Genomic DNA, 9,195 nt, shown 5'->3' with positions numbered 1-9,195 from the left:
TATGTAGACAATTCTATGTATCATTTCTAAATAACTTGTTTTATGGTTTATGTTTCTAGCACCATAATCTCTGTAGTATTTTATTCAGCAAGTTGTTAAATTTTATAATAATACATTCTAGTACCTAATTTACTATATTTTATAATATCGCTTAGTGCTTCTTCGACTTCGACAACAAACTTGAAATCAAAAGCTACATCAAACAACTTTTCACTTGCAGGTTCAGCTTTAGGGATAACAACCCTGAATTAATTTATTAATTTGAATGTTAAGTTTTCACTTGTAGGTTTAGCTTTAGGTTCAACTTTAGGGACAACTTTATGTTAAGTTATTAATATATGATATGTATTTTGATTCAATTTATCAATTTGAATTAATTTATGAATTGGAAAACTTGATTTGTTTTTTGGAATGTTGTTTCATAGTTGATTTTGATTTCTATCAACTGTTTTAGATTAGTAGTTTGATTAGTCTAGTCTAGTTTTGATTCGTGTTTTACTAATTAGCTCTAAATAACCGTTTTTGTTGCCTTTACTAACTTTTGCACTAACTCTTCTACCCTTGTTCGGGCTTTGTTTTCTATTTTGCTGATACAGTTTACTAACTAATGCTTCTAACTAATCTTCTATGTTTAGCCATAGCTAATTATAGGTTCAAATTTTATTTCTTTTTGCAAAGTTGAGTTCAATTACATGTTCTGTTTTCAAGTTCTCAGATTTTGTTCATCAGATTGAACTGGAAGAGAAGATATAGATAGGTTAAAGCTATAACATCTTCACCTTTTTCATTAGTTTGAACGGGAAGAGAAGATATAGATAGGAATCTGTACTCACTCCCACCACCCTTTACCCTATGAGCTCTCTGAGGTAGAAGATATTCATAATGGAGATCATAATTCTGTTCATTTTCTGTTGAATGTTTTGTGATAATTTATACTTATTACTCTTGAGCAGAGTTGTCTACAAGTCAGTGCTTCTCAAAGGGTTGTCCTCCCACCTCCCACATATACTTCTCTTGCTGCAAGGTTTTAGTCAAGTATCCACCCAACTACGACATCTCCTTCTGCCCCATGTTTCACTTATGACAATGTGATAAGTATGAAAAAGAGTTGTTTTTATACTTATAAATGAACTCAATCTTGTAATTTTTCATGTTGTTCCTCGTTGAAAAGTTGTAATAGGTAGTAGATTGTTATGTAAAATATTGTACAGGAAATGATATATTATTTAGACTCTGTCAGCCAATTTTCGCAAAGCGAAAGCCAAAATTTGCACTGCCAGAAAAAGAAAATTCGCATAGCGCACCAGTACCTGTGCGCTGAGCGAATAACATCAGTTAAAGTGCAGCAGTTAAGAAAATTCGCATAGCGCACCAGTACATGTGCGCTGAGCGAATTAATGAATTTAAGTGGCTTTAAAAGACGTGACAGAGCGACAGAAACATCTCTCTTCGGATAGAAGTTCCGGACAGAAGAAAGAAACGAAAACATCTCAGGAACTTCCGGAGACTACTTCAAGGCATCAAGACACCATTGTTGCAAGGGATTGCTTCAAATGTGTACGTTTTAGATGATTAGGAGTAGTTAAATTTCTCTTTCGTTGGGATTGGATGTAATGAACTCACTGTAATTTTCCTGCTCAATATATCGTTGTTTGTTCATATGCTCTTTCTTGAATTTATTATCATTGTATGAAAATATAACGTTCTTTTAATGTCTTTGATTACTGGAAAGTAACTTTGAACATGAACGAACGTAGATAGAGCACTTAAGTGATTTGGGATCTAGGGATAGACTCAATAACTTGATCAATCTTAACATCGGACTTAATGCAAATTGTATATTAAATTGACTAAGGGATTAGCATTTTGATATATTAATTTAGAACTAGTTGCTAAGGGATTAGGACTAGTATGCCTTGATGTGAATGTTTGAATGAAATAATGATATATTGTACAGAGTTTTATCTTCATATGATTCATGAAACCCAATTCCAACGAAGTTTCTTTTAAATATAAATTTCTTGCACACCAACTGTTTGATAAAATACCAAAAATAGTTTCTTGTGTTGTTTTGTGCATTTTGATGTCTAATTGAGTTATAAAAGGAAGAATTGTCATGTGTTGCACAAGTCCCTTGGGAGACGATACTTTTACTTATTCACTGTATTACTTGGAACGATTTGGTATACTTGCCAAAAAGTTATCACAATGAGGTACTACTTTTCAACTAGAATAACTTCAATTAGATATCCCCAAGCACAAAAAAAGTATATAAATAATGTAAAAAATATATAAATAATATAAATCTCCTCTTATAAATTAATTTTTGAAATATAACATTTTTATATTTCAAACATGTTTCTTGTTTCATTTCTTGATTAGTTTCATGTTTGCTTGCTTACTTTATCATTAACACCTTTATAATAAAAACCGAGTTAATATAAAAATGTTAATTACTTTCTCATAAACTTGTTTGGAATTATGTGTATTTGAAAACAATTTACGTATAAATAAATTGTCTGTTGTTTCATGATCTTTAAATCCGACATTTGTGATTAATTTGGCCTTATGCAACTTTGTCCCATTTGTCTCAGCAATGCGAAAGACATGACATTCGGATGTGGGCATCAGGTAAATAGAGATATCCCTGCATTTGTTAAGAAAACATCAAATAAAATGAATTTTATTTAACATTTTTTCTTTTATTTTTCTGCAGACATGTTGTGAATGTGGACCAGATCTTCAGTCATGCGCCATCTCCAGACATGTTGTGTATGTCTATTTGATTAATTCTTTTCGTTTTCATATATAAACGTATGGTTTATTTTCTCACCAAGTGTTGGCTTTTAAATTGCAAAATTGATGGATTGATGCAAAAGAGATTCAGATATTGAGTTTACGTGTTTGAAGAGTGGATGGAAAGGTGTTTCTTCATAGAAGTATGAGTAACATTTAGAAAATAAATGTCTAGGAGAAAGTTAAGAGAGAAAGGATGGCTCATTTATTGATTAAGTTATAAGGATGAGTTTTATTTTAAATTGTTTTTATGTTACTATGATGATTTTCACAATGGAATTATAAGAAGTTGTGATGTCTTTTGTTACATTAATATGTTTTAATATTGTTACAAATAAATATTTTTGACCCAAAAGTATAAACACTCCAAATGATGACATAAATTAAATAATGCTAGTGAAATAAAGTAATAAATCTCAAACTAAATAATATAAATGAGGAAAGTTACAATTTCTACAGTATAATTGTCAATTTCAATAATATATATTAATCCCAAAAAATAGTGTAAAAATATAGGTATTAGATGTGATCAAATAGTTGAAAATAAAGGAGGTTAAAAACTCCCACAAAATAATAGCTAGTAATAGAGGAGGTTTTTACCCTCTGCAAAAAAACCTCCGCAAATTGAATGTGATACCAGGGGTTGCAGAAAAGCCCCGCAGGTAGGTTGTGGTGACTCAAATTGCGACGGTTTGAAAAACCCCCAAAAATTATTTTGCGGAGGGTAAAAACCCGTGCAAATCGAAAAAAAAACCCTCCACTAAATAACATTTTTTTTGTAGTGATCATTCAGTGAAAAGTAATACATCTCTTTTGATTCAACTAAGAACTAATTGACGTCCAGCCCCCAACAAAAGACGTGAAAAACATCGTTGGAAACATTGTCCCACTACTCCATAGAGTCCGACGTGCTATTGAATGATTAAAAATTAAAAAGAAAAAAATATTAAAAATTAGATGACCCGCTAACAAAAATTAAATCATTATAAAAAACAGTACATCGTGTAGTTATGATTAGAAACTGCCACATTGTATGAACGTCGAAGCCCTACCAAATTCGACGTTCAAACATCATTTAGTAAAAAATCTCTTTGGATTCTGATATTGTATGAACGTCGAAGCCCCGCCAAATTCGACGTTCAAACATCATTCACTGAAAAAGTAAAAAATCTCTTTGGATTCGATATTATCTCCTTGCTGACTAAACGAAGACATTTCTATGATAAATAATGATATAGGACGTCATTGATCACAAATATTTGACCCAATCTCCAGACCTTTGCATCGATTGCAGTCAATACTCGACGTCAATCGTATAAATTTAATTTATATTACAGTTGTTTCCACCATAAGAACTAATTGATGTCCAGCCCCCAACAAAAGACATTAAAAATATCGTTGGAAAATGCACACTATTAATGTCCCACTGCTCCATAGAGTCGGACGTGCCATTGAATGATTAAAAGTTAAAAAGAAAAAATACTAAAAATTAGATGATCCGTGTAGCAAAATTAAATCATTATATAATCAGTACACATGATTAATATCCTGAACGTCGAAGCCCCGCACAATTCGACGTTCAAACATCATTCACTGAAAAAGTAAAAAATCTCTTTGGATTCTTAAGAACTCCTTGCTGACTAAACGTAGACATTAATATGATGAATAATGATATAGGATGTCCTCAAGCACAAATATTTGACATTAACATCCTGAACATCGAAGCCCCGCACAATTCGACGTTCAAACATCATTCACTGAAAAAGTAAAAAATCTCTTTGGATTCTTAAGAACTCTTTGCTGACTAAACATAGATATTTCTATGGTGAATAATGATATAGGATATCGTCGAGCATAAATATTTGACATTAACTTTCTGAATGTCGAAGCCCCTCCGAATTCGATGTTCAATCATCATTCACTGAATAAGTAAAAAATCTCTTTGGATTCTTCTGAACTCCTTGCTGACTAAACGTAGACATGTCATTGAGCAGTCTTTCGCATCCAATGGACTCATCATTCGACGTTAAATTTATAAATTTAATTTGTCTTGGAGTTGTTTCCACCATAAGAAATCAAATAGCTCTGAAATCTAATGGTAGAAGATAACTCCAAGACAATTTAAAAAACGATTCATACATAGTTCAATGTTGAAGTTGAACATCTTCTTTATATAATTATTTTAGATCATAAAATTGTTTCAGCATTAAACATATTGTGAACCATATTTCTTTTTCCCAAGCACTTTCCTTTCAGTAAGATAACTTAATCATTTCTTTACTGTGAAAAGAATTTTGTTCACTTGAATATCAAAGGCCACCTGCATATGAACTGAGACATGAATTAGACACTTTGACATTCAAGCGAGCAAATTGATATTTAAAGAACAAACATATTTCGAAATCTAAGGAAAGGAAAATGCCAAGGAGATAAAAAACATGAATCCTAATATGTTCAATACGGAAACATGAAGCAAGGGATTACGTGATGGATGCAATATTTATAGATGAACCGATGACATACATCGTGTAATTATGCTTACTGACTATCTTGTCTGAACGTCGAGGTCCCTCCGAATCCGCCGTTCAAACATCAGTAGTTTTTCGTATTGAATGCACTCAACAAATGACGTCAACATTATAAATTTAATTTTTTTGAGTTGCTTCTCCATAAGAAATCAAATAGCTCTGAAATCTAATGGTAGAAGACAACTCCAAGACAATTTAAAAAACGATTCATACATAGTTCAATGTTGAAGTTGAGCATCTTCTTTATATAATTATTTTAGATCATTAAATTGTTTCAACATTAAACATATTGTGAACCATATTTCTTTTTCCCAAGCACTTTCCTTTCAGTAAGATAACTTAATCATTTCTTTACTATAAAAAGCATTTTGTTCACTTGAATATCAAAGGCCACCTTCATATGAGCTGAGACATGAATGAGGCATTTTGACATTCAACTGAGCAAATTGCAATATGAAGAACAAACATGTTTAGATATCTAACGAAAAGAAAATGCAAAGGAGATAAAAAACATGAATCCTAATATGTCAAATACGGAAACACGAGGCAGGGATTATGTGAAATGCAAGCTATATTTATAGATGAACTGATGACGTACATCGTGTAATTATGCTTAGTAACTACCACACTCCACCTTCTTGTACAAACGTCGAAGCCCCGCCGAATTCGACGTTCAAACATCATTCATAAAAAAATCAATAAATTTCGTTTGATTCATTTAAAAACAAAATGACGTCCCGCTCCCCAGATATTGTCTACTTTTCAATAACCCGCGAAGAAAGGGAGATTTGGAGGGCTTGAAGTTAAAAAGTTTGATGTGCTACTCTATATTCATATAATTCCACTCTCAATGTTGCTAAGGTAATATAATCGATTCTAAGTAATAAAGAATCGATTCAAAGTGTTATAAATTAAGAAATGCAAATGAGTTTTTAATGATTATTTATGGTCATATTAATGACAACGTGGCTAGATATTGATCACACTTTGTTAAAATACTAAAAAGCGAAGAAATAATGCATGAGAGGGGTCAAATTTGTTTTTCTAATAATGTTAATCATAGTATTTTTTGATATCATAATCATTTATACAAATGTTTAAGTCAACCTAAGAAACCCTACAAGAAATATTTGCCACAAATATGTTAATCTTTGATAAGAATCAGAGTTGTAAACCAAGAACCAAAAGAATCCTTCCTCAACATTGCAAATGCATATTTATGACTTCCAAAGTGTCTACATATGTATTTGGTGTCCCTATATATAGGTATAAATGTTTAAGGCACCTAAAAAACCCTAAAAGAAATATTTGCCACCAAGATGTTAATCTTTGATAAAAAAAATACAATTTATTTTATTTCCTATACTAATTATTATTCACGAGATAGTCCTTTATCCTACCTTTGGCTTAGGTCAGCCCATCCCAACCAGTCTCCACCGTCAAACTTAACCTGCCTTAATCTTCGACCCAACCCATTATGCTTAATTTTTGGTCTAGATCTATCTGACCATTCTCCATACACGCTGTCTCTTCTCGATCTTTGACTTGGTGTGATGCATCTCTATTGTTAACTTGTCTAAATATTTTTTTTCTAACTGAGCTATCTCAATTTTTTTCCACGATATTCTATCTTAACCTTTAGTTTATTAGTCAACTTAATTTGTTCACATACTTAAAGTAATATAATTTTAAAATCAATCAAAGTCTTTTAGTATAATCATACCTTTCTTTAGCCTAAAACATTCATTTCAAATTACTTTTAATAATATAAAAAATACTTATTATGATTTTAATTATTGTGATCTATAACTAAAACACAAGTATTATTATTATTATTTTCCATATGAAATAAAATTAATATTTTAAAGAAACAAAATTTTATTCTCTTTAAAGTTCACCGACAAATCATTCTTATATTGTATAGTATGTAAATATTACAAGATAAATTTAAACAAATTTATATAATATAAAAATAAAAAAAAATTGTAAATCTTATCTTAAAATATAAAGGTAATGGTGGGTTATGGGAGGTTTATAAATGAAAAAAACATAGAAAAGGGCGGGAGGCTGAAGAAGAAAACCTTGAATATCCATAACGTTGTACTTCTAATGGGAGGTTATCTTAAAATGTAAATATTATATTAAAATATAATGGTACTAGGAGGTTATGAGAGGTTTTAAAAAGGAAAAAGAGGCGCGAGGATGAAAAAGAAAACGTCGTATATCCATAGAATACGACGTAACCTTTGTCTTTTGTCAAACTCTTTGTCTTCTGGCTAACAATTAGTACGCCAAAGCCTAGTAAAATTCGATGTAACCATTGTATATTTTAAGCTTCGAAGTTGAGAAGTTAAAAACTACTAGATTGTGAAAGACGTTCCAAGAATTCTATCCAGACATGGTTTCTTCATCATCATCATCTAGAAGAAAAGAGAAGGTTGCCCGGGTTACAAGAAACGCAAACCCATCTGGATGGATAAGTGACGACGAGATCCGAGGAAAGTTTTTATTCTGGAGAGTTATAAAATATGTAGTTCCTCACAAGTATCTGGACATGCAATTGTTCAAGAAAGAAGGGTTCCTTTTTCAAGAATGGATTGCATATCAAGGGCTTACTGATTTTATCCAAATGAAAGGAGATTGCTATCCAGATTTGGTAGAGGTTTTCTACACAAACCTGAGGGTTGTAAATGGGGTCATTCACTCAAGGGTCAAAGGTGTTAACATTACTATTGATGATAATGTTTGCTCACATATTGCTGGACTGAAAGCTGAAGGTTTGGATTCTCATATCCGTGATTCTGAGTCAAACATATGGCTAACAAAGAGAGCTATATATGTAAACTGCTTAAGATAACCACGAAGGTACATGATGGATAAGCAGTACCTGCATGATGGCTTAAACAAGGAGGAGAAACTGATTGCATATCCTACTGCACCTTGTGTGAGCACCAAAGGCTCATGCTCTACTACAGATCGTACTGATTACAATATTCAGTATGAGTTTTTGGTTGATGAGGATCCTCCGCACGTAGTGGCTGTGGGACGACAGATTGCAGGAGGCTAGACCATTCATGGTTCTCCTTTATTGCCCACTCATGCGCGGGTAATGATTGATGGTCCAAGAGATCCCCAGGCCCGAGTGCCAGTGCCTACATCTGAAATCCAATTCGTGGGGGAGGCCTTAGGCACATTTATAGCTTGGCGTAAGGCTATGATGATGCCATATTTTGGCCCACCAACGATATTATATTCTTCTTTTTATTATCTTAAATCTTCAAGTTATAATTAAACGATTCCTAACTTTTGTAAATGTGAGTTGCAAGTCTACCATTCTGAGAAACAACCAATTGCTCAACCTGTGAATGAGGCTCATGAGGAAGCAGAAGACCATGATGCTATATCCATATTGACCTCCAGATTAAATAAGTTGAGAAAAGGACCGGTAGAGATGCTGTGGGAGTTAAGAACATTTGGCCTCGAGTGCCATGTTCCATTGTATATTAATTTCGATGATGCATATGAGATCATTGGTGGAGAAAAAATGCACAAGTTGTATGGGTTTGTTCTCTTCATAGGAAGATTAAAGCGAAGTTGAAGTCCTTGATACAAACGTAAGTATTTCATTCATTCTTATCAATTAATTATGATATTAATATATTAACTTATCTTTCTAATGTTTCAAATGTTTCAAATTTGTTTAGAGTTGTGACTAGGACCAGAGGACAACAACTTGAAATTATATATCCTAAGGTTCGAATTCGTTGATCTTTAACCTTTAATTTTTGTAGTCAAATTTAAACAAACCATTACATTTGACTAAGTTCTTTCACATGTTTAGTGTAATAGGCATAATGATTCCTGGGCATGT

Source organism: Vigna umbellata, chromosome 5, assembly GCF_029865625.1.
Source record: "Vigna umbellata cultivar VRB3 chromosome 5, Vumbellata_1.0, whole genome shotgun sequence".
In the NCBI taxonomy this organism is placed as follows: domain Eukaryota; kingdom Viridiplantae; phylum Streptophyta; class Magnoliopsida; order Fabales; family Fabaceae; genus Vigna; species Vigna umbellata.
Note: the sequence above shows the minus strand (reverse complement) of the source record.